At 42.1% G+C, this 25,885-nt stretch overlaps 1 long non-coding RNA gene across 1 annotated transcript; it reads left to right on the top strand.

Annotated features, from left to right (window-relative positions):
* Nucleotides 1–2,880: 2,880 nt before the first annotated feature.
* LOC110588628 lies at nt 2,881–25,349 on the top strand. Its single transcript, XR_002480817.1, has 3 exons — nt 2,881–2,947; nt 3,054–3,111; nt 25,327–25,349. It is a non-coding gene; the product is annotated as an uncharacterized LOC110588628 (long non-coding RNA).
* The last annotated feature ends 536 nt before the right edge of the window (nt 25,350–25,885 follow it).

Here is a 25,885-nt window from a genome sequence, read left to right on the forward strand (position 1 = left end):
ATTGGAGCAAAAGACCAGTGGCAAGACAGCCAGCATCCAGACTGCAGTAATTAACCCCACAGTTAGAGTTTTTAAAGCTTAAAAAAGGGGGCACCTGGATGGTTCAGTTGTTAAGCGTCTGCCTTCGGCTCAGGTCATGATTCCAGGGTCCTGGGATCGAGCCCCGCATCGGGCTCCCTGTTCATCAGGGAGTCTGCTTCTCCCTCTCCCACTCCTCCTGCTTATGCTGTCTCTCTGTCAAATAAATAAAATCTTTTTTAAAAAATTAAAAGCTTAAAAAAAAAGCCATTGTCTTGTTTCATTGATTACTTCAGAAACGGGTTGCCAGCCAGAGGATAAAATCCCTCATCAGCCACATTTCCAGAGCAACAGAGCCGTGTTCCTGCATCAGGGACTGTCTCCCCGTAACTGAGCTGCCGGAGATGGAGGTTGTGTGAAGCCACCGAGGAAACCCACCGGACAGTGGGCATTCCTCACCTGGATTCTGAGGCTGGGAGGTTTTCCTCACAGCTGCGCTCACATGCTTCTCATTTCATCACTCAGAAGCATACTTAGCGCCCCTAAGTATACAGGGTGCCTGAGAGCACAGGTCTGCAGCTCAACTCCCTAGCTATGCCAGCCATGAGCTCCTGAGTGAGTTTCACCACACTGTGCTTTAGTGGCCTCGTTCAGACAGTGTTACGTAATGGAGGCCCTCACCTCACTGGCGTTGCTGGGAGGATTACGTGAACGAACCAACAGAACGCACTCAGAAGAGAGCCTGGCATGAAGTAAGTACTCTGTAAACGGTAGCTTGAAAATATGTCTGTAGTTTACCCACATCTCTCTAGGCGCCCTGGGAAATTCAAGTCATGGTCTCTGTCTTCTAGGAATATGGTATTAAAATTGTGCTTCTTGGATCCTTGGAGGTTCCAGTGATGTATATTCATGATGGCGGAGAAAGGTTAGGGTGTAGGATAGGGAGCAGACAGGCTTTAGCTCCTACCCCACTTAAGACAAGAATCTTTACTTTATCTAATGTATACACTGAGTTTTCAGATAAGATTTCCTTTGAAGAAAACACCTAGAGAAAGCCAAGAGGAGCCTATGAGGAGTTTGAAAACCACTGGTGTTGGGACCAAGCAAGACCAAGGAAATACACCCAGGAAGCAAATAAGTAGTCCTACCTGACTGAATGTGGTTAGGTTTTGTGTCGGTCGTGGAAGGGTCAGGGTCATGGTCATGGGAGGAAAGAAGTGGCACGCACTCAAAGGTGTTGTTAGAGAAGGGCATCATGAAGGGACTACTGGTATAGGTAGGGTTTGGGGGAGCCATTACCACTCATAGGCCTTGTAGAGACCACTTTTAGGCAACAGGCTTGAGCCATGGAAACCAGCAAGGCAAAAGGGCCCACGGTGACTACCGAGCTGATTGCAAACAGGCTCATTAAATGACCCACCTCAAAATAGCCATAGGACCTAACTGGCCAGTGGGATGCTTACAAACAGGCACAGACAGTTACCAAAAAAGGGAAAATTTCATACTTCCCTATACTTCCTCACTCCACCCTATAAATATAGTCCCTCACCACCACCTCATGGCACACGATCTCTCCTTTGCTGTCCTGCCCACTGTCCCTTACAGTGTGTTCAATAAACTTCTATCTCCTTCATTCTGCTTCAGGTGAATTCTTTCACCAGCTGCACACCAGCCCCCACCCAGTCAGAACAACCCCGCAGGCACGAAGAGGGGAGTGGAAGGGTTTTCTGGTTTCCACAGAGGATGGACGTTTAGAGAGGGTGCCTGACAGCAGCTGAAGTGTTTGTAGAGGGAGGCAGCCAATCTGTGGGAACCTGTTAGGGATGGAGCCAGAAGAATGAACATTCTGACCACACCCTCTTCCTGCCCTTTCATCCCTTCAGGGGCTCCCAAAGGCCAAACTCAACCAGAAGTCAGAGGGCAAAGGAGTCTATTGATACACTGACGCAGCCCCAGTGGTGCTGGTCAGTAAATACTTAATAACAAGCTCTGAGGTAGGTGTATATATGCCTATTTGTAGTGTTCGCCAACTTCCAAGGTGGAAATATTCCTACTATGGTCACCAAGCATGGAGTTAGGAAGAGATGCACATAATCAGCTCTTGCAGGCTCCAGCACATCACTGAAGTAGACCATATGGGTCAGCCTCCCAGGACACAGAGCAGGTTGGGAAAGGACAGAGAGTGCACCTGGAAAGGCTAACAAAAGATGTCCTGTGCTGGTGCTGCTGCCCATGCTGCCGCTGCCAACATCGGACCAAGGGTTCTGACATCTGGAGCAAGGGCTTTGGTGCCTCCATCTTTACCATCAACATAACTGCTATCCGCAAGGCTAATAAAGAACGGTTAAATCTAATAAACATCTAGCAGGTCAATAATGTAGATAAGAGAGGGAATGAAAGAGAGAGAGAAGAGGTATAGATTCCATTCTAGGCTGGGAAGTGTCTGCCTTCCCCACAGATAACTATGTTGCTGATAAAGATATGAAGAGGTGGAGGTGGGGAGTCGTACTTCTCTAACTTCAATTAACTGCATCTGATAGCTCAACGGTATCCTGAGGTCAGCTAGGCGTGGGCCTGGCAGAGGAAGGAGGAGTGACTTACCAGAAACAGGGTCATAGTACCATCCTGTTATCTGCTGGCAGGGGAGTGGCTGCAGAGCCATGACTGACTGTTCTGAACCCGTGTCAGCCTATCTTGGCTGAACCACTGCTGAAGGGAGCAAGATTCTGTGATGCTTCGGGCCCTAGTGCTATTCTTCTGCATATGGCAGGCATAGACCCAATCCTCAGGAGTAGTGTGAAACAGGTACTCAACCACCGCCACCACTTACCCACCACACCTACCACAAATGGTCTGTCCCACTGTCACCATTATCCACACCGAAGTCTCAAGTTCTCCTTCTAAGACGGCAACATCAGGACCTTACCAGGTAAAACCGCAGGCATAGAGGCTGGCCCAAATAGAGGCAGGTCCAAAAGATGATTCTGTGACAAAAGAAGTGATACAAAAATGAAATCTTCCCTTCCTCTCCCCAGACCCACCTCTGCAGCAACTGTTTCCATTTTCTTCCCAGAATGATGTACTGCTGGACAGGTAATGTACATTTACGTTGACAATCCCTTCTCCTCATGATTTGAGAGGAGGATTCAAACAGCATCCACTTCCACTGTTTATGGGAAACCACGGGCACTGAGCAGAGCTCCCACCAACCGGGGGGTCATTAAAAGCAACAAAACCACCATGGGGCTTATGAAAATATCCCAAGACGTAAAGGATGGAGAGCACAGTACTCAGCAGAGAGGAAGAGCATACCCTTGAGCACTGTTTAATACCTGAGACAGAAGAAAATGAGAGAAAACAGACTGTAAAACAAGATCTTAACAAAACTGAGGAAAGACTGAGATGTCAGTGAATCTGGCTAAAGGGCAGAGAAATAGAAATGGAAATTGATGAGGCAGGGAAAATGAAAAGTGAAAAATCCTGTTTAAAAAATTTAAATGCAGGGCGCCTGGGTGGCTCAGTTGGTTAAGCGACTGCCTTCGGCTCAGGTCATGATCCTGGAGTCCCGGGATCGAGTCCCACATCGGGCTCCCTGCTCGGCGGGGAGTCTGCTTCTCCCTCTGACCCTACCCCCTCTCATGTGCTTGCTCTCTCTCACTCTCGCTCTCTCAAATAAATAAATAAAATCTTTAAAAAAAAAAAAAAAAAAAAAAAAAAATTTAAATGCATTAGTATCAGAAAAGAACAAGCACAAAGCTGCAGAAAACATAATCCAAATATGAAGGGTAAGTTTGCCAAACTCTACGATAATATAAAAGAAAAGAATGACAAAATAAAAACTAGCATATATAAGAAGTAAACACACACAAGAGAGACCTGCCATATGGGCAATTGTCTTGTCTCTGAAGGAGAATCAGGAACCAAGGAAGCAAAAGCAAAATTGTAGAGTTTATACAGTAAAGGAGATATTTCTTTCCTTTGAAAAAATTGTGTGGTACAGTGACTAAAAGCTCAGACCCTATAGTGAGGTAGACCAAAGTTCCTATCCTAACTCTGTTGATGATCTTCTATGAGTCCTTGAACCTCAATTTCATCATCTGTAAATTGGGAGGGATAATAGCTGTCACCTCATAGTGTTGTCATCAGGTAATATACACAGAGCACTTAGCAGGGTATCTGGCAGAAGTCTCAACATTTCAAAGAGGCTCACTGAGTACCAAGCGAAGTTAATGAACAAGAACCAACCCATAGATACACATGATAGTATTTGTAAATATCAAGATTTTGTGGAAAAAAGTCTTATAAGCATTTAGGGGAGAGGGAAGGGTAACCTAAAAAGGAAGAAAATCCATCTAACTTCAATCTTCTCCTATAAAACCATATTAAATGCTAAAAGGAGATATGTCAACTATTACAGTTTTGAGGGATTAAGGTAGTTGATCAAGATTATGGACTCAGTCAAATCCTGTAGAAAAACAACAAAGAAACAGTCTCAGCTGTTCAAGGACTCTGAAAGCACTATCTTCTCTCTGTATCTTTCCTAAGACAAGTACCGGAAGGCTTCTTACAGAAACCGAGACATACAACAAAGAAAGAACTCAACAAAGGCTAATTTATGCAGTAAAAGGATGACTGGTGAGCATTAACACCTGTTCTATGTTGAATGAAGCCTAAATAATTATTGGAAATATGACTTTAAGATAGAAAGCAAATGTCAAAAAAATTAAGTATAACCCCAATGTAATTTCAGATTATACCAACAAAGATAGGAGTAAAAGTAAATGGAAGTAAACACACAGTAAGTTTTTCATCTTATTAAGGGAGGAATTAATCAATACTGTTTCATTCTTATCATTGGTGATAACAGAACTAAGAATATTTTTAGAAATATAAAAAGGAGGCACTAGTACCATTTTAAAATACCATTTGTATTAGGGTAGGCAAACTGCTAAAACAAAGAGTCCCACGATTTCAATGATGTATCACAGTAAAATGTATTTCTTGCTCATGGCATAGTCCATGGTGTTGGGAAGAGGATAGGGAAGAGTTCTGCTCACAAGGCCCACCTAGACATAAGGAAAGCAAGAAATCTTGCTTAGCTGTATGCCTAAGATGAAGAGAAGGACATGGATTCTGATGAAGACCAGCAGTCTGGTCATCCGACATTTGTGCTCCCTTCATCCTTCAGAGAGAAGGCACCCTCTTCCAGTATCAAAACTGTATTAGTCAGGCTTCAGTCAAGAAAACAAAAACTAGTCTAGTGTTTCAAATAAGGAATACAACAGAGAACCGGGTGCTTAGAGAATTATTGGAAGATTGAAGGAAGCAGAGGTTGGGACTATTGTGGTAGGCTGTTGGGAAAGGATGATTTCTTAATGATTCAGCCCACTGAAGCATCAAAACAGGTTCCTTGCAACATCTCTGTGGGAAGCTGCTGCAGGCTTCATGTAACACACAAACCAGGATGCCACCATCTGCCCACTTAACCATCTGCCGCTGGTGGTGGGGAACAGATGTCTTCTCCTTCTCTTCCACCTTCCTAACCTCACATGACTACTTTTCACCAGTAGACCCTGAACTGGAACCCAGATGGCAAATGATTCTGGGAAATAAGTGCTCAGAAGGGGGCAAAGATGATAATGAGCTGAGAGCAGACCTTCTAAATCTTGGGGGCAAAATCCATAGAAAACATAGAACAGTCAGTTCTCATTATTGGCAGCAGTTATGTTTTTAAAGTCCTCAAAAAACACTGAATTAGCAAATACTGAGCCACTGCTCCTAGGGCAAATACACGGTTAGGTTCCTACAAGCTTCTGGTCACAATGTTTACATCCATTGATCAATACATGACTTTATTTTTTTTTCTGTTTAAAGAGAACTTTTAAATATATATTGTTGATTCATTAACATTGAACTCACAGCCAATAGCACTGTAACTGATGATGCCTGAATGAAGCTTGTCTAACACAGTATTTTCTTGGGGAGGCACATCATAGCCTTCTTGTACTTAGGAACACCAGACAGCCCTTCAGCACTGTGCTTGGGTCGTTTCAAACAGTGAAATCACCACCAAAAGGCATAACAATGCAAAAGCATGGCACTACATAGACCATGTAAAGTACTCTTGTTTACAAGATGAGAGCTGAGACAAAAGGAGAGTCCTCTTGTTTGACCTCAGCCAGAAACATGTATGTCAGGCAACTCAAAATTTTCACTGCTCTGCACATGTCTGTGTATGACTGCAGAAATGCCATGCATGTGGACCTTGAGATTACAAACCAATCTACTTAGTAGATGAGTTTGCAAATACAGAATCCACAAATGACAAGGATCAACTGTACATATAACCAAACAGAAAGGAAACAAAGAAGTAAAATAGAAAATAAAAAATAAAACACACATTTAAAACGATCAGCGTAATCAGGGGCACTTAGGAGGCTCAGTTAGTTGAGCATCTGACTCTTGATTTCAGCTCAGGTCATGATCTCAGTGTCCTGGGATCAAGTCCCACATTGGGCTCCACACTCAGTGCAGAAGTCTGCTTGTCCCTCTCTCTCTCTTCCTCACCGTGCTCTCTGTCTCTGTCTCTCTCCCTCAGTCTCTCTCTCTCTCAAATAAATAAATAAAAGTGTTTTAAAAAAATAAATAAAATGATCAGTAAAATCAATAGCAAATGAAAATTACTAAAGCAAATGTTCATGGCACATGAGGCAACACTGGTCATCCCTCAAATTATAAGAGCAGATTAGAATTTTGTAAACTGTAAATGGCTACTTTCTTGGGAGAAATGTTATAGTAAATATTAAAGCATTAAAAATATTCAGACTCTGACCTAGCATTGCACATCTAGAAATTTTAGCTGGATAGGCCTACATGCACATGAAGATTTAATTTACAACAATATTTATCTCAACGAAATTTATAATAGCAAAAGAGAAAGTTTAAATAACCTATATGTTTTATAATAGAAGACTGGCCAACTAAATTTCAGTACCACTATAAAATAAAATACTAAGCAGCCTTTAATCATAATGTTATGGAATGATCGTCAATGCATAGGAAGATGCTCATCATAAAAGTTTACATCTACAAAAAAATTAGAAAATAGTATGTAGTTTTTTCCGTTTTTATATCTAAAAAGGAAAAAGGAGAAACATAATTATCTTAATATTGTGGAAAAAATGTAATTTAAAGGTAAATTTCTTTCTTTCTTTCTTTCTTTTAAGAACTCAGCTTCCTTGGGCGCCTGGGTGGCTCAGTTGGTTAAGCGACTGCCTTCGGCTCAGGTCATGATCCTGGAGTCCCTGGATCGAGTCCCGCATCGGGCTCCCTGCTCAGCAGGGAGCCTGCTTCTCCCTCGGACCCTCCCCCCTCTCATGTGTTCTCTGTCTCTCTCATTCTCTCTGTCTCAAATAAATAAATAAAATCTTTAAAAAAAAAAAAAAAAAAAAAAAAAAGAACTCAGCTTCCTTATGTCCTGAGCTGAGAGATCAAGACCTGAGCTGAGGTCTTGTTTACAAAATGAGAGCTGAGACAAGACCTGAGCTGAGAGATCGAATCTGACGCTTAATTGACTGAGCTACCCAGGCAGCCCTAAGGGTAAACTGCTTAACAAAAATCTTAGCAAATTTGGATGGAAACAAGTATATTTAAAGAATTAAATATTCTAATGCCAATAATATTATGTGACTTGTAACTGACTACGTTAGTCAGGGTAAAGCCAAAGATAGCACTACTATTTAAGTTCTCAACAAAAAACAGAACTAAGACAGCATCTTTGAAAGGAAATAAATAGCGTAACTTACACATGATTTATTTGTGTACCTAGAAAACCCAACTAAATATATAAATATGTTTTAGAAATAATCAGAATTAAGTTAGATCTGTAAAAATAAATACAATAAGCACATGAAAAGATGCTCAACATCATTGGTCATTAAAAAGTCTTACCATACTGAGTACTGGCAAAGGATATGGAAGAACTGAAACTTTCATTTACTGCTGTTGAGAATGTAAAAGGACATGATCATTTTGAAAATAGTTTGGAAAACAGACAATCTGATTAAAAAAAAAAAAGTTAAACACATATTTCCCCTATGACCAGGCCATTCCACTTGTAAACATTTACCCAAGAGAAAAGAAATCATATGTCCACACAAAGACTTGTACACAGATGTTCACAGCAGCTTTATTTATAATCAGCCCCAACTGGAAACAAGCAAATATCCATCGGCTGGTAAATGGATAAACCAAGTGTGGTCTATCTATGATAGAATACTACACAGCAATGAGAAGAAACGAATTACTGATACACAAAACAACATGGATGAATTTCCACGTAATTATGCTGAGAAGACAAGCAAAAAAAGGATAGGTACTCTGATTCCGTTAATAAGAAATTCTCAAAAATGTAAACTAATCTATAGTGCCAGAAAGCAGATGAGTGGTTGCCTTGGGCCAGGAGCTGACACTAGGGAAGAATGGCTGACAATGGGACATAAGGAAGCTTCTGGGGGCAATGATGTTTTTATAAAGGAATATATATGTCAAAACTCACATAAGTATGAATCACAGACCTGTACTCTTGAAACAAATCATATATTATATGTTAATTAATTGAATTTAAATTTTAAAAAACTCATCTAAGTATGCACTTTAAATATGTGTTGTTTATTGTGTCAATCATACCTTAATAAAGCTGAAAAAATATAATAAACAAATATAGTAATCCATACACATTGTTCTTACATACAAGGAATACACAGCTAGAAAATCTCACGGGAAAAGTTCTTATTCAACATTCTAACACAAAATACAAAAAAACCTGTAATAAATTTAACAAGCAGTGTGGTTGGCATATATGAAAAAAATTATGTCTTTGTGATTATTTGAATCTTTGAAAATCTCTGCAAAAAAAATGTGAATAAATGAGAAGACGCAATATGCACCCATTTTGTTGAAGTGGACGTTGTGATGTGCCATCCAGATTTCCCACTTCAGAACCAAGACACTCATTCCTTTAGCTGCAGAGTGTTGGATGCTAACTGCTTCTGCCCGCTTGTTCTCAAGGAACCTCCCTTATCTGAAGAAAGGCGCCTTCTCTCCTGGGTAGTTCTCAGGTGACTGCTCAGTGGTTGGGGAGGAAGTTTCACAAAGGCCTGGTCCCCTTTGCCTCAGTTCAGGACAACTATGAAGTTCCATCCTATTCCTGGAACTTTCTGGGGTCAGCTGAGGCCCCTGTCCGTGACTTCATTACAGTTCAACCCCTTGCTCTGCCTCGTCCCACTTCCTTCATGCCCAGAGAAGTACTTTTTTTTTTTTTCGAGGTTTTCTTTACTTAAGTAATCTCTATACCCCATGTGGGGCTTGAACTCACAACCCCTAGGTCAAGAGTCACACTCTCTTCCGACTAAGCCAGCCAGACGCCCCCCACCCCAAGGGCACTTCTTAATAAACCTACTACATGGAAATATTCCTCTCAGAGTCTGCTTCCCAGAGAACTTGACCTACAACAAAAGGTGAGGGTATCAATTAGACCCAGATTAAAGTACTGTTGACCCTTGCACAACCTGGGGGTTAGGGGCACTGACTCCTCCACACAATCAAAATTCCGCACATAACTTTGGACTTCCCCAAAATTTAACTACTGATAGCCTACTGCTGACTGATGCTTTACTGATAACATCTTCTTTCTTCTTTACAATTAACACTGTATTTTGTATGTTATATGTACTACAAACCGTATCCTTAAAATAAAGAGAGGTAGAGAAGAGAAAATGTTATTAAGAAAACCACAAGGAAGAGAAACTACATTTACAGCACTGCACTATAAAAAATCCTTGTATAGGCAGTGGTCCTGATGGTCGTCCAGATCTGTCCGTTGCTTCAATCGTGCTTGGACAGAACAGACCCAGGGGCACCCCTTCTTTCAGCCGACCACCACCCTCCAAACTCTTGTCCAGTCGTGACCTGTAAAGGCATCTTCTCAGCCATCCTCTGCCTCTGGAACCAGCCAACACCACCTTCTGAGCTTAGCTCCTTACTGCTGAGCAACCACGAGCACTCAGATTCATCAGAATTATTCCACTGAGGTGGAAACTGCCATCAGCCGCCTGGTCAACATGCATCTGCAGGCCTCCTACACTTTTCTCTCTCTGAGTTTCTATTTTGACCACGAAGATCTGGCTCTCATGCCACGAAGAGGGCATGGACCACTTCTTCCGAGAGTTGGCAGAGGAGAAAAATGAGGACAGGCAGCATCCTTTGAAGATGCAAAACCAGCCCAGGGCTGCGCCCATTTCCAGGACATGCAGAAGCTGTTGCAAGATGAGTGGGATAAAACTCTGGATTCCGTGGAATCTGCATGGTCCTGGAGAAAAACCTGAAGCAGGCCCTCTTGGATCTGTGTGCCCGAAGTTCGGCCCACTCAGACCCTCATCTCTGTGGCTTCCTGGAGAACGGCTTCCTGGGTGAGCAGGTGAAACTCATTGAGAAGATGGTGACCACCTGGCCAACTTCACAGGCTTGGCCCCCAGGCTGGGCTGGATGAATATCTCTCAGAAAGACTCACCCTCAAGCACACCCAGGAGCCTCAGGAGCCTAGCAGTCTTTGAGGGGCCCCCTGGCATCCCCCTGGTGCCAGAGCTTCTGCCTGAGGCTCTCCCTGCAGGCAGCTTTTTACCCTGGAGGCCTCTCCCAAGCCATGGATCCAATGAAAACAATAAAGCTTTTCACAGGAAAAGAAAAAAATCCACATGTAAGTGGACCTGTGCCGTTCAAACCTGGGTTGTTCAAAGGCCCACTATATACATTTATTCAAAATCTGTTTGAATAACAGTGAAATAATTTTATTAAGTGAGAATAACTAAGAAACTTTGAAAGGAAAAAAGAGCAACAAAGTTGGACTTCAAACACCAGAAATTAAATTTTATTCTAGAGCCATAATAATTTAAACAATATATTAATAATACTTAATAGAAAAAAGTCAATGAAACAGAAAATGCCATATGCAATATAAGCCACCTCTGGGATGACATCCTCCTAATAATGTTCTCTCTACTTCCTTGACTGTTTGAATCCTGTCTCCTCCCTGAGGATATTAATTTCTTTTTTCATGGAGGCTGCTCATTCCCTTACAGGGACACCAAAGGTCGGCATTCTCTTAAGTCTCTAATAATGCTCTCAAGATGTTATTTTTCCTCCTGTACCAAATCCCTTTTTCTTACGGTTCAACCATTTTGTATTCCTCCTTCTACTCTTCTAGGTAACAATCCACCAAAGTGAGCATCACAATTCTACATTCATCAAGTATTTTGATACCTGGTTGTCTTCCTCTCCACCTTAGACCTGCTATCATCTGAAATGAATTCAGTGTCCACATGGGCAGCACACCTAACACACTAGCCTCTTAGTCCCAAGCCTCAGTGACAATAAACTCCAACTCCCTCCCCCCTCTACAATCTACTCCCATGGCCACAGTGGCCCTTGTCATCATGAGGAGCAGTTTTGCCTCTGAAACCTTAAACTCCAACATTTCAGTCTATAAACCACCACCTCTTCATCTTCCTGCCTTTGCACTAGTCTCTTACTGCATAGAGACCCCAAGGCAGTCGCTAGAACTCTGCAGCCTATTAGAGTCTCCCAATCCCACTTGAAATGTCTTCCCTTCTTTTTGAACTGGAACCCAACATTTTCGGCTCCCCATTCTTTTGTCCTCCCACCACATTCACCCAGCAAATCCCCAATCCTAGCAATCTGACATTTGACTGTTGCTGAAGTGGCATTTTCATGGGGACTGGCACCATGATTGGTGGGGTTCCATTTTCAGCTATGCTCTCATGGCAGCTTGAAAATGCCTTTTACTTATCTTCTTTCTGTTCTTTCCACCTTTTCTTCGTAGCTGTTCCAAGCTATTCTCCTGGTGCTCCATACCTGTCCTTATGCCCTACTGACAACTCTTCTTGAGGACTTTCTTCCTGTAGCTTCCCAGACCTCACTTGCCAGGTTTTTCTCCTACCCATTCATTTCTCAGCACTCACCTTCATGAGCGATCTTCCCCACCTGTCCCTTAAATTGCATGCTCCCGGTGTTTACTCTGCGTCCCCTGTTGTGAACCACAGACAAGACTTCAACTATCACCTATTTTCAGATAATACCATAACCCGTTTTTCTAGCCCAGACCTCCCTCCTGAGCTCTAGAATCTTATTTTCAACTTTGTAATGGACTTTACTACCTGGATGTTCTACCGTCATCTCAGACTCTGCATATCAAAATGAAATGATTGGGGCACCTGGGTGGTTCAGTCAGTTGAGTGTCTGCCTTCAGTTCGGGTCATGGTCCCTGGGTCCTGGGATTGAGCCCCACTTCTCTTTCTCCCTCTGCCTGCCGCTCCCCCTGCTTGTGCTCTCTCTCCCTCTCTCTCTCTCTCTCAAATAAATAAATAAAATCTTAAAAAAAAAAAATGAAATGATTATCATCTCCCCATCTCAAGCCAGTTTCTCCTAAATTTCTTCTCCAGGATATAGAAGAGGAAATTCTTGCTCCTTTTTTTCATTTGCCTCCTACTTTTCCATCCACCCCACTCAAAGTGGAAGAGTTACAAAACAGATTGGTCCTAATCCAAGACATAGACTGAAGCACATTGAGTGATGGCATGAGATTACTGTAAACTAAATTCTGTGTATCCTCCACTCTCTTGCTCTTCCATCTCATTTGGGAATGTGGTTGGACAGGCAAGTTGACTTGGCCAGCTTGACCCTTCTCTTCCACATCTAGGTAGGATGTTCCAATATTGAGACTCAGAGGAAGAGGAGATAGACCCTTATCTGCATGCTCCAGCCCCAGTACTGGTTCCAAAAGGAACAATTTTGTCACTGTTGCTTCCTTGGCAACTGCATTAGAGAGGCAGCAAGGGGTGACTGCCAGGACCAATTTCTAACACAAGGTAGTGGGCTACTCTGATCCTAATTACCCTACCCAGAAGTTTGACTATTATCTTAGATTTCCCTCATCCTTCCCATCACCATACAATCAGTCACTAAGCTCTATTGTTTTATAACAGTCACTGGAGTCCGTGAATTTTCTCACCCTCAATGTCTTATTCAGGCATGTATTAGTCTGTGTCTAGACTGTTTAAACAGACTTTTCTCTGGAATCACCTCCACTTCATTCTCAACAACTTCCAACCCATCCTGCACGATGCTGCTAGAGGAGCCTGCCTAAAAGACAGATGCTACCAAGCTGTTTCTCTGCTGAGGCATTTCTCCCTCATCATGAAGCCCAAACTTGGGCTGGCCCAGAGGACCCACCATGATCAGGCCACTCCCTTCCTCTACTCCCTGTGTTCCAGCCGCAGCAAATTATATGATGATGTTCTATGCCCTCATGTTTGCATATACCTCTCCCTCCACTTAGAGGACCGTCTCCACATGCACCTTATTCTTTCCAGACCTACTTCCCCCAGGCAATACTAATTACTTTTGCCTGAAAACTCTTCAGGCACTCCCAAGGCACTTAGTGCCCTGTATGGAAACTCTCTCAATGTCAGAGTCCCCTACTAGACTGTCAACACCTCCTGTTCAGGCAGATGTGAATGAAGTATTCATCATGACATCACCAGGCCCATCACACAGTACATGGCACAAAGCAGATACTGGACAAACAGGAGTGATCGCTACTCTAGAGGATGGCTCTAAGGAGCAATAGAATGAAATGCATAAGATGGTTACTGATACCTGAGGAACACCCGATAAAGTTTAGTTTCCTTCTTATCTTTCCTCTTTATCTCTTGCCCTCTCCTCTCCTCATCCTTTGGTCTTTCGCCTCTTGGTTCTCATTTCCTCCCCTCCTCCATGAGGGCCTTTGGAAACAGCAACAGGAGGAAACAGATCCAACTTACTTGGACCCAACCATCTCCAGCTTTGAAGTGCTCCAAGTCCCAACCCATGACTCAGCCAGTGCTCACCTTATTTTTGCTCCACCTTAATTAACAGTTGACCTTTTAGCTCATCTGCCAAGGAAAGGTTGCTAGAAACAAATTGAACGTACTCATCGGGGTGTGTCCTAGAATCTTCATAATGAGGAACTGAGAGTCTAAGTACTTCACTTAGCAAGACACGGGGAAAGAAGCTGTGGAATTCCTACAGCCAAACGTAACTCTATCCTCAGTAATGTCCTGACTACTAATATGGTCACTGAAATCGAGATGCTACTTAACATAGTACCAATGGAACATATAGGGAGTTTCAAATTATTCTGACTCAGAAAAGAAAATTTGCTGGAAACAGAAATCACCAATTTGCAAACTTCAGCCAGATGTCTATGTCAGGGTTTCCTTGATGCTCGTGGAAGAATGTAATACTATAGCAAAGCCCTATAGATTCTATCTTTATATACAGACAAGGATGACATTGAAGGCTTAACATCAAAGATAGAAGAGGTAGTAAAGACAGTTACTGTTAGAAATACACTAGTAGAGCAGGGCACAAAACCAAGTGAGGACACAGTAAAGGAAGAGATTTCCTCACTATCCTGCCCAGCTGCCTCCTATTCTCTAAATTAGGAATAAAAATAACAACAGGAAGGCAATTCTATAAGAAGTATAATCCAACCTCCATTTTACGTATTAGAAAACTGACCCTCAGAGAGAGTAAGTAACATGTCCAAAATCACACAGGCAGATATCAGTCACATCAGGTTTCCAAACCCCATGTCATTGCCAGTCTTTCAGGTTGTCTCAAATAAAACCTACTAAACACATATGAAATTAATCTGCCACATTGAATGGGGTTTTTCTAACTTTACTGGTCCTCTTCTGGCAGAGAAATACTTTAGAACATCCAAAAATGTCAGGAGGAGACTTCCAGTTTCTGGTCCAGCATATAAGTTGTTTGGAAGTCATCACTCTGTCCTCTCAAGTAAAAAGTGAACAAACTAAAAATCAACAAGTCTTCTTAGATCCATCAGAGAACTGAGGTCACAGGGCGAAGTGCTTCTCTCCAAATTGGAGAGACAGGTAGACAGATCCCGAGAATCACAACACACCAGGGTAGAAACCACAGCTGGAACCAGTGCCTGGAGGATAGGAAACCTGAACTGTAATTGATAAATTGGGGGAGGCACAGAGTGGACAAGTTTGAGCATTAAAACTTAATGGGGACTCAGTCATGAGAGGACCCCCACACTTTTGTGAATTTTGCCTCCTGGAGCTCTACCAGGTTCTCACAGTGAAGATCAGAAAAAATTCTTCTCATGCTTCCAGAAGAAGGAGAAAAGGAGCATTCCATTCTTAACAAGGCCTGACTTTAGGAGAACTGTTTAGTCAGACCCTAATCTGCTGGGGTTTTATCAGAGCCTAACTGACTTTGTGGAAGGGAAATACCCAACTCCAGCTGACTCTAGCCACCCTGTCCCACCCAAGAGGGGAGGGAAGAACTGAGAAGCACGCGTGAAGTTCACAGTCCCAGGCCAGGCTCACTAAAAGACTGGGACCTGATCACAGGACTGTAGAACACTCCCCACACACACCTTACCACCACACTGCTAATGGCCTGTTTACTGCAGCATCTTTTACCCAGTACATCATGTCTGGCTTTCCACCTAAAATTATAAGACATCCTTAAAGGCAAAAAGCACAGTTTGAAGAGACAAAACAAGCATCAGAACCAGACTCAGATATGGCAAGGATGTTAGAAATTATCAGACCATCAAAAAATAACTATGATTAATGTAGTTATATACTATAACTAATATACTATAGTATTAATATTCTAATGGAAAAAGTAGACAGCACGCAACCCACACACTGGGTCACCAAGCTCTCTGTGAAAAAATGACACACTTCGCTTTTCACATTTAAACTTGCAGCTAGATTCCACCAATCACACATACATACTTGAAAGAAGTGAGAAAGCAAAGGAAACACTGGTGAGGGGCTGGCGTGGGTGGTGGCCGAAGTGAGCTGAAGGGGAGCTGCACAATGAGTTTTAGTTTACACATTGATCTATATATAGACATGCAGCCATGATGGGCTCCCACATAAACACTGATTGAGAGACCTCTGGCTGGCATGCTTCCTAAGGATGGACCTGGCTGTGTGGTTTTGCGGTCAGTAGCCACAGTTTCCTCAGCAGGCTAATCTGTGGTGTGGTCTGGGACATTATTTCTAGAAGTTCAGCTTCAATCCATTTTCTCCAGAATGCCCCCAAATTCAGTAAGCCACCTAAATCCTTTAATACATTTGTTTTCTTAACAAATAACAAAATTCACTCTAGTTATTTTACCAAGACGCAAAGCCAATGCAACTTGTATTTTAAAATGTTATTTAGAAATATGGAGGCAAATATTAGGAAAACAATGGCTAAAAGAGTTAAAAGTAGTTGCCTCAGAGAAGCAATCAAGATAAGAAGGGATGGAGAAGAGCTGCCATTTTCTATTAAAAATCTGGCAGTGCTAGATCACGTTTTATTTCATTTATACATTGCTTTGATGTTTTTAACTTTAAAAAAATAATAAAGTCAAAAAGGCTTAAGGGAACCATTAAGACATCATCATCAACAACAATAACAAAAAATCCTCAGGCTTCTAAATGCAGAGAACAATGTTTTACAGTGGAACACAGCAAATATCATACATTCCTGATTTCTACAGTCAAGAAATTCTTTTTAGATTCCACTTGCTCTGGAATGATGCTTCCTTTCCACTCAAATCATCCAGAGCCATGTCTATCGCTCCTCATTCACCACTGAGCAGAATGGAGAGATGGGCGCACCTCAGCTGCGGCTGCAGCGGAGACAGAAGCAGGAAGCAGGGAACAGTCGGTGTTCTGAGAACTTTACAATTAGGATTAGAGTCTGTGACACTAGGAATTGCCTGTGAAGGACAAAGGACATGCTATGTGGGCAATGTAGAGCCAAGGGGCACCAGACAGGGTCTGAGGCAGACTGGACAGACATTAGTCTCCCTCAAGTACCTACAGATAAGGGACTTCACAAAGTCTCCCATGAGAAGGGGTGAGGAGTTAACAGTACAATTAGACTGTGGCTTACCCTACTTAGAGATGAGGAAACTGAGGTTTAGAAAAGTTAAGCAACTTGTCCAAATCAAGCAAATTGTTTAAGAAGAAAAAAGGGAAAGCGATATCCTTATTTGATTCAATAAACATGTGTTGAGGACTTACTAGGGTGCTAAACCCTTAGCTAAGTTCTTTGCACATATTCAAGAGGATTCATGTTCTCCAGCCATATAATCCCACTCCTGGGCATCATCCAAGGAAATTAATCTAACAGACAAGGGAAGTCATATTCATGAGGAGATTCCCCACATTATCTATATGGGAACAATTAGGAACAACATAAATAACCAATAAGAGAGAAATGATTGAGTAAATTAAGGCTTATCTTCTTAAGGCATTTTCTATGGCCAATAATAACTTTTTATAAAAGCTATGTAGAAAAATAAGAAGAATTTAAATGTTAACCTTAAATATAAAACAATTGCATTACTCTATGATAACTGTAGATATATATATATTATAATATATATGTATGTGTATATATATTGGATTAGGCCCAATGTATATCACACTAGATTAGGCCCATTCCAATCCCCTCATTTTAACTTAATTGCCTCTTTAAAGGCCCTACCTCCAAATTCAGTATATATATATACATATATATATATACAAGGTCAAGATTGAAAGTAAACTAAAATGAAAATAGTTACTTAAAATGAGTGAGCTTAAGTATGATTTTTTTTCTCTTCTTTATCCCTTCCCCTTCTGGTCCTGAACAACTCAATCCTAAAGCCATTAGATGGGGCAGGGAAGGCTGTAGGATAAGGTAGGGGTGGGGGTAGAGAAGCACCTGAGCAGAATTCAGTGTCCAAGCAGTCTGAGAAGTGCATACATGGAGAGGGCTGCTCAGCGCAGGTATCAAGAGGTGTAAAGAGGGCCTTTATGTGAGGTGTTAGAGCCTGGGACAGAAGTGAAGGGAGGAGGTTACCCCCATGGTAGGGCTGCCCAGTGTGGGGATCAGACCCTGAGCAAGGTGAGGAGAGTGGGCAGCCTAGTGTGGGAAGTCAGAGCCCCGTAACGGTGAATTGAAATGGAAGGTAGCAGTTTGAACTCATTATTTTTAAGGTAGGTAGATAGACAGACAGACATGGGTAGATACATAGATAGATGCAGGCATAGATAAAGAAACAAATAAAGGTGCATGTATATGTGCGAATATACATACACACACGTTCTCTAGTTTTGTCACAGGAGCAGTGATACCCCCGCAGGAATGAGCATACTTACTTTCCCAATTTTGGACCCTAAATACCACTGTCCACTAAAGCAACCAGATTCCTTGGAGAAATAGCCAATCCCAGGCCTAAAGCAGGAAAATTGCAATATGGGCCTGGAATATCTCCTTGTGTTAAAAAGCAAGAAAGGATTCAAAGCATATTGGGACATGTCAAAAGAACACAGAGGATATCTTGAAGAAGCTCCCATTTTCTAAATTGGGAGCAATTTAAGCATCAAAAGAAATGATAGTAACATATTATAACCCATTAAATAAAATAGAAAACTTAATAGAAACTTAATAGAAATAATAGAAACTTAATAGAAAAATTAATTAATTAATTGAAAGTTTGCAACATACTTGCATTTTCAAAATAACTCTTCACAAAATACTCGATATTTGTAAAGGGAAGATACTTACAGAGGACAAGCCGCTACCACAGTAATCAAGTGACAAAGTGAACATCACCTGGAAAAAGACAAATGGAAATCATCCACCATCTTTGCCGTAAAAGAGCATAATCTGAATATCATAGTGTAGAACCATGAGACAAAGGAAATGAAGGACATTCTACAAAATGACTGGCCTGCAACCTTGAAAAGCATGAGTGTCACAAAAGTCAAAGGAAAACAGAGGAACCACTCTGGCCTAAGGACCTACTGAATGCAAGACGTGCTTCTCAACTGGATCCTTTTTCTGCACAGGGACAACTCATGAAACTTGAATGAGAGCTAAGGATTCATTTTCTGGTTCTGATGGTTGTATTGCTGGTTGTGTGGAAAAATGCCCTTGTTTAGGAAATGTCCACTACAGTATTATATTCATTTGCTATACCTGTCATAACAAGGTGCTACGGACTAGGTGGTTTAAACAACAGAAATGTATTTTCTTACAGCTCTGGAGGCTGGAATTCCAAGATCAAGATGTCTGCAGGGTTGGTTCCTCCTGAGGGCTCTGAGGGAAGGGTCTGTTCCAGGCCTTGGCTTGTAGATGGCCGGCTTCTCCCTATGTCTTCACATCATCCTCCCTCTGTATCACATCTGTGTCCAAATTTCCTCTTCCTATTAGGACACCAGTCACATTGGATTAGGCCCATCCCAATCCCCTCATTTTAACTTAATTGCCTCTTTAAAGGCCCTACCTCCAAATTCAGTCACATTCTGAAGTCCCAAGAATTAGAGACTCATAAGAATGTCAAGGGGACTCCATTCAGCCCATAACAAATATTAAGGGGAATGATGGGGCCTTATTTCACCAACTTATTCCCAAATGGTTGAGGAAAAATGAGTGTTTTTGTACAGTATTTCCAATTTTTCTGTAAATTTGCTCTTGTTTAAAACAAATGAAAAAATATGCTGAAGGCTGTTCTTTTTTTTTTCGTTATGTTAATCACCATACATTACATCATTAGTTTTTGATCTGAAGGTTGTTCTTACATTCTTTCTAAAATACTCAAAATGAAGGTGAGAGAGTGATTGTGTTTTATAAAGATTCAAATGGAAAAGTGTTAATTTTATCCCTGACATGATAACTTCAGTAATTTTTAAAATGCATTTCAGTGGAATACTTTATGCCTTCGAGATAGTGGGTATGTGACATATGGTGTAACCAATATGCTTTAATGCCAAAGAACACAATCACAATGAACTCATCTGTCTCAGGTCTCTGCTGGATTTCCCTTCCACTGTTAAGCTTGGGCATTTTGCAGGATCAATGTGTTTATCTCCGAAGTGGCATCTTACATCATTTTATGGCTCCTTCAACAGGCTACCAGCTGCGTGAGCCTCCCACAGAACCACAACTAGCAACAGAAGGAAAGGGAAGAAAAGGGCAATGTGAAGGAGAGTTTGATTTCATTTTACTGGTGTTTGCCAAATTATAACATCGTGCCATATGGTGGATGTATGACGGTGTTGGATCTGGAAAAAGCGGATGGAGTTAAAGGAAGAAGATGAGAAAGGATAAAAATGGGAAACTGGCACATAAATAAGCACCAGGGAGAAATAGAGCTTATTGGTGAGCTCACTGGAAGATACCAAGATAAGACATAGGACCATCAATCCCAACTTGAGGTTTTATCTACCGCCTCCCTCTTCTGCTCTCCCAAATGCACACGCCTGAACAGAGACCCTCTTTCTTCAGTGCTCACATACCCACTATGATGGAATGATTATGTGCTCCAGCGATGTCCCCCCACCCCCCAGTCCCCATGGCTAGTACATTCTTTACAGGCCCCTTGCTCAAGGTATAAAACTCTCCTGTAGGGACGCCTGGGTGACTCAGTTAGTTGACTCTTGGTTTTGGCTCAGGTCATGATCTCAGGGGGGTGAGATGGATCCCCATGTTGGGCTCCAGAATCAGTGAGGAGTCTGCTTGGGACTATCTCTCTCCCCTCACCCCGCCCCTCTCCCCACCACACTCACACTCGCGTACTTGCTCTCTCTCTCAAATAGATAAATAAATCTTTAAAATTCCCTGTAAAAAAGTAACTCCATCAGCTCCATCACTGTGTTCTTAAATGTTTTCCTTTTAAGATGTAGACATACGCAGGAAGAGTCAAGTCACGTTAGTATGAATCGGTGTGCAAAACAAGCTCTGCAGGACAGCACCTGAAATCACTCAGGTCTGAGAGGAAGCGGAGGGAAGGGGGATCCCACGGCATGAGAGCATGAGAGACCAGTTCAGGCATCCATTCTCTGGCATTCTCTCTCTCTGAGTCTATGCCTCTACTCCCCCACCCCCACCTCAATGGTCAGGGAGACTGGATCAGGCACCATGTCACCAGGATCCTCTGCATTTTCCAGGTCCTAACTTACTCTCTTTCTTCCATCTGGATTTCCCATCCTGCCCACAATCTCCACCACACTTAGGATTTAATCTGTCCTTTAAGACTCAACTAAAATATTGCTTGTGGGGCGCCTGGGTGGCTCAGCCGAAGCGGCTGCCTTCGGCTCAGGTCATGATCCCAGGGTCCTGGGATTGAGCCCCACATTGGGCTCCCTGCTCAGCGGGGAGCCTGCTTCTCCCTCTCCCTCTGCCTGTCTCTCTGCCTACTTGTTCTCTCTCTCTCTCTCTCTCTGTCAGATAAATAAATAAAATCTTTAAAAAGTAAAACAAATTTAAAAAATTTAAAAAAATAAAAAAAATAAAATATCACTTGTGCCCTCGAGTCCTCTCCCATCCTCCCACCTACTTCCCTATCTCTTGTTCACACTGCTCTCCTAGCCCTTTTTCCTGCCATTTATTTGTGTTCCTGTCAATCCTGTTATCAGGTTGTGAATTACTTTAGCGTATGCACCATGTCTTGCTCCTCTTCCGCGCCCAGGTCCTACTACACTGCCCAGAACACACCAGTGTTTAATAAACGTTTGCTGAATTGAATAGGCTCAGATTTCATGAGACCTTTGATTTTCCAGAGCCTTATTTACACATTCTTTTCACCCAAACACGTAGGAAGGCATTAAACCAAAAATGCATAAGAACAAGCCTCTTCGTGTGGTAAAATAAGTTTCAAAAACATTAATTAACAAGCGTTTCCCATTAAAAGGGAAGAACAGATCCAAGAGCCATAACTTCATCTTCACATACCTAGTTAGCGAACGTGCATATGCTTTTGTGCCATGGATTTGAAAGTCATGAACTTGAAAATCAGTTCGCCTTAGCTTTGTGAGCTCTGAATTGTGTTTCCTTCCCCATTTGCTTAACATCAATGACACCCAGAACAATGCCAGGAAAGGCTCTGGAGGTGCCCATGATGTTATCAGTGGCTGCAGGAGAACCAACTTGGGAGCCTGAACTGGGGCCTGGCCAGAAAAGAAAGTACATTTCAAAGGATTGAATTTATCACTCTCATTTGTTATTTGAACCCAGCTCTTGAAAGGTTTGGTTCCATATTAAAGAGGTGTTTCACACCAAAACACTAGAATTCATGAATCTAAATGACTACTCTCCTCTCCAAAGTCTATATACTCATTCCATTGACATTATCATTGCTCACAAGGTATTTGGAATTTCTCCTTGGGATTGCCTCTGATTTGTGTCAGCTAGGGCTTTCTTTTGAAATGGAAATGGCATTTTCAAGTTGGGTCACTTACCTTCTTTTACCAGATTTTGCTCCAAATGACTTGGAACTGATTTCAAAAATGAAATCTGCCGTAAAAGAGTAGTGAGCACTGAGGACACGTAAGAGGAGGTGCCTCTGACACCGACATCCATGGCCAAGGTCACTTCTGCCACAAGCACTGAGAGTGCCAAGAGGATGCTGTAGGAGAGAGGATACTCATTCAGAGTGACCCATTTCTGGCATGTTTACTTAAAGGGCGGGTTCCTTGCCTTCATCTGTAAAATAGGGATGAGGATTCCATCTGTAAAAGACCAATGATATACAGGAAGAAAATAAATGATCATTTTGCAAGGTGATGGAAGTGATAACTCACCTTATTGTGGTAGTCGTTTTGCAATATATACATGTATCAAATCATCACGTTGTATACCTTAACCTACACGATGTTATGTGCCAATTGTGTATCAAAAAAGCTGGAAAAACTAAAGAAGTGGAGATTATTTTTAGAATGAAAAACGATGATCTGTGGAGGTTAAATAAGAAGGAGAATGTGAAAAAGAACAGAGCATCATTCGTTCACTCAAATCACCTTTAATAAGCACTGACTCAGAGCACAGGCCGCCCTGGGGGCTGAGGGAAGAAAGAGATGTATGAGACTCAGTTCTTGCTCTCTTTAAGTATCCAGACACCGGATGGGGGGAGAGACCCATAGATCATTGCCATGCTATTTGAGTGCTTTCGAGGAAGCATGCTACAGAGGAGCTGTAGGAATGTATAGGAGGGGAGCTGACCCACATAGAGCCAGTTGTGTGGGGGAACATGCCAGGGACAAGCAGGACAGGAAAACCCACCACGTAAATATGAGCACTAGTTTGCTTTAGGGGAGATCATGCTGCAACACCCTCATCCCAATCTAAAATATCCCAACACCCCCAGAAAGGCTATATATAATTTATCCAAAGCCTCGTAGAGCATGAAACATAATAATCCATGCAAATTGCTACTAATTTATAATTAATAAAGCCTAAGTCACCATTCTATTTAGTGGGTGACCCTGTAAAACATGGCAAGTTTTCACCAGCATGGAAACAAAGAACAAAGATAAACAATGATCGGCTCTCACTGTCGAGTTAGACCACTCCCTCCCCAACCTCCCCCTTCTCCGGTCCAGCTGCTTCAGTTTGTAAAGCCCAGTAAAAGAGGAAGGGGGTGTTGTGTTCGTCTGAAAGTGAGGCATTGTCTCTACCTTCTAATCATACTTCCTTGTGGGGAACTACCAATTAGCGCTGTCTGGTTCCCAGCCTCTACCACCCCCTCCTCCTGCTACAGTAGCGCTCACTGTCCGGGTCCTCGTCTACACCTTGTCAATCCCACAACTCAGCCAGGCTCCCAGCCATGAGATTCCATTCACCTCAGAGTTAGTCGGGCACCCAGCTTGTCCTTGTTCTGACACCTGGGCTTCAGACTTGTTCTCTAATGGAACCACCAACTCACAACACATTTCACAGGTAACAGTTCCAGGATATCAGCGTTATATTGCCAGTCTTACAAATAAAAATATCAAGGTTCAGAAGGAATTAAGATATTGCCCAAGATCCCATGGTTAGATAACTGCGGAGCAGGGATTTGAACCCAGGTCTGTCTCATTCCAAATGCCCTGCTTTCTCCTCTATTTAATTCTGGCTTCCAGTGACTTACACTGTGACTCCTGAATAAATTGTCCCACCTCTCTGGTCCTTATTCTCCTCGTCTGTAAAAGGAAGGGGCTATGTCAACATTTCTAAAATTACTGTCTCTTGGTACGTTCATGTCCGCAAGTTAACAGCATAGGGCGAAAAGGTGTTGGAGGATTCCACAGTCAAATACATCTGAGGAAACAGATTTAAACAGAGACCAAGATATTTATTGCAGGACTTCTAAAAGCCTTTCAGATAATGATATGCTTTGGGAATCTTTGAGACAGCGATATAGCCTTATTTCTCTTATTTTACCACAGAACTCTGTTTTCCTCGGAACACTAGTGCTCCCTGGAACCAGTTTGGGAAACACTGTCCTGGATGCTACACAAGGTGCTTCCAGCTTCCTCAACCCAGACTCCAAAGCCTCTGATTCTCCTTCCTCTGATACCACACAGTTTTAAAGACCTCTAGGGAAGATGAATCTATAATGTTTCTCTGTGGCCTACATTGAGGCTGCAGAGAAAATCCATGAAGCTAATTAATGGAATCATTAATTCTTTAGTTAGCACAAAGTAGGCTACCTTCCCATTTCCTCAGCGAGGACCAGGGCGAAATGGAAGCCACAGCTGCAAAGCGCTCTCAGAGTTTCACAGCACGGTCTATTCCTGGTCATCTATTTTTCCCAGAGCACTCAGACTTGGATTCATTTTCATGAACTCCAGGCTGCTATTTTGGGATTTGCTTTTGTAAGTCTAAATTGATTTAGTTCACAGTGGACTACACTTCGTTGCATCTGTCTAAAAGGAGAGCTGCCCATTTATCTGGATTTAGCCCCGATGCAGTGCTGTCTGGATGAAAGAGGCTGGGCTTGCAAGGTTTACAGACTCTTCAAAGCCCAGGATCCTGTGATTTCCTAATTTCTCATCCCACTTCTCATATATTTTTCAACTCCTTAGGAGAGCCACTGAAATTTTTAAATTAAAAAAAAAAAGACAGGAAGGAAGGAAACAGAAAAGATAGGAAAAAACTATTTCCCTTCCTTTCCATTGCTTATTGATTCTTATCCCCTATTTATTTAAAAAAAAAAAAGTTTATCTCAGGTTGTTAAGCCAGGGTGACCCTAGCAGCAAGATGAGAATCCCTGTTTTCCTGGCTAGGATTCGATTCAAACTTGTACCCAATTTTCTACAAACTAATGGACAAGTCACAACAATTGCATCTGTTTCCCCAACTATAAAATGGGATAATAATATCTCTAACCTTTTCTTCTACCCTTAGATTGCCCCAAAGATCAATTTGATGCTGTAAAATCACTTTGAACACTTCAGTGAAAGGAACTACAGAAACAAAAGACATAATTATAGAGCTGCTTGGTAAAGCACTATTGCATTCTGACTACAGTGAACTCAGACCAAAAATTTTATTGGATTTTGCTGCTCTGTTTAACCACCATATAATATATGACACATCCTGTTTCCCACTGAAAGGACCAGGGCTGCGTGGAGAAAGGGCTGATGTCAGATCTGGAGCATCCTGTCGTGACAAGATGGCAAGGAAATTAACAAAGCCTAGGAGAGTCATTTCCAAAGGACCATGGGAGGACCTACATAGCTCCCTTTGTGCAAAAATGAGACCATTGGAGCTTCAAAAAGAGTAATAACTAAGACGGTGGAAAATATCAACATGTTTAAATTTATCAGCTTATAAAATACCTAAAAAATCAAATTCATGAGCAATATGTTCATTTTCATAATTATGGTGACAGTTTCACAGATGTATACATTTATCAAAACTCATCAAATTATACACTTTGAATAAGTGCAATCCATGTCCATTA

Source organism: Neomonachus schauinslandi, chromosome 2 (assembly GCF_002201575.2).
Source record: "Neomonachus schauinslandi chromosome 2, ASM220157v2, whole genome shotgun sequence".
In the NCBI taxonomy this organism is placed as follows: Eukaryota; Metazoa; Chordata; class Mammalia; order Carnivora; family Phocidae; genus Neomonachus; species Neomonachus schauinslandi.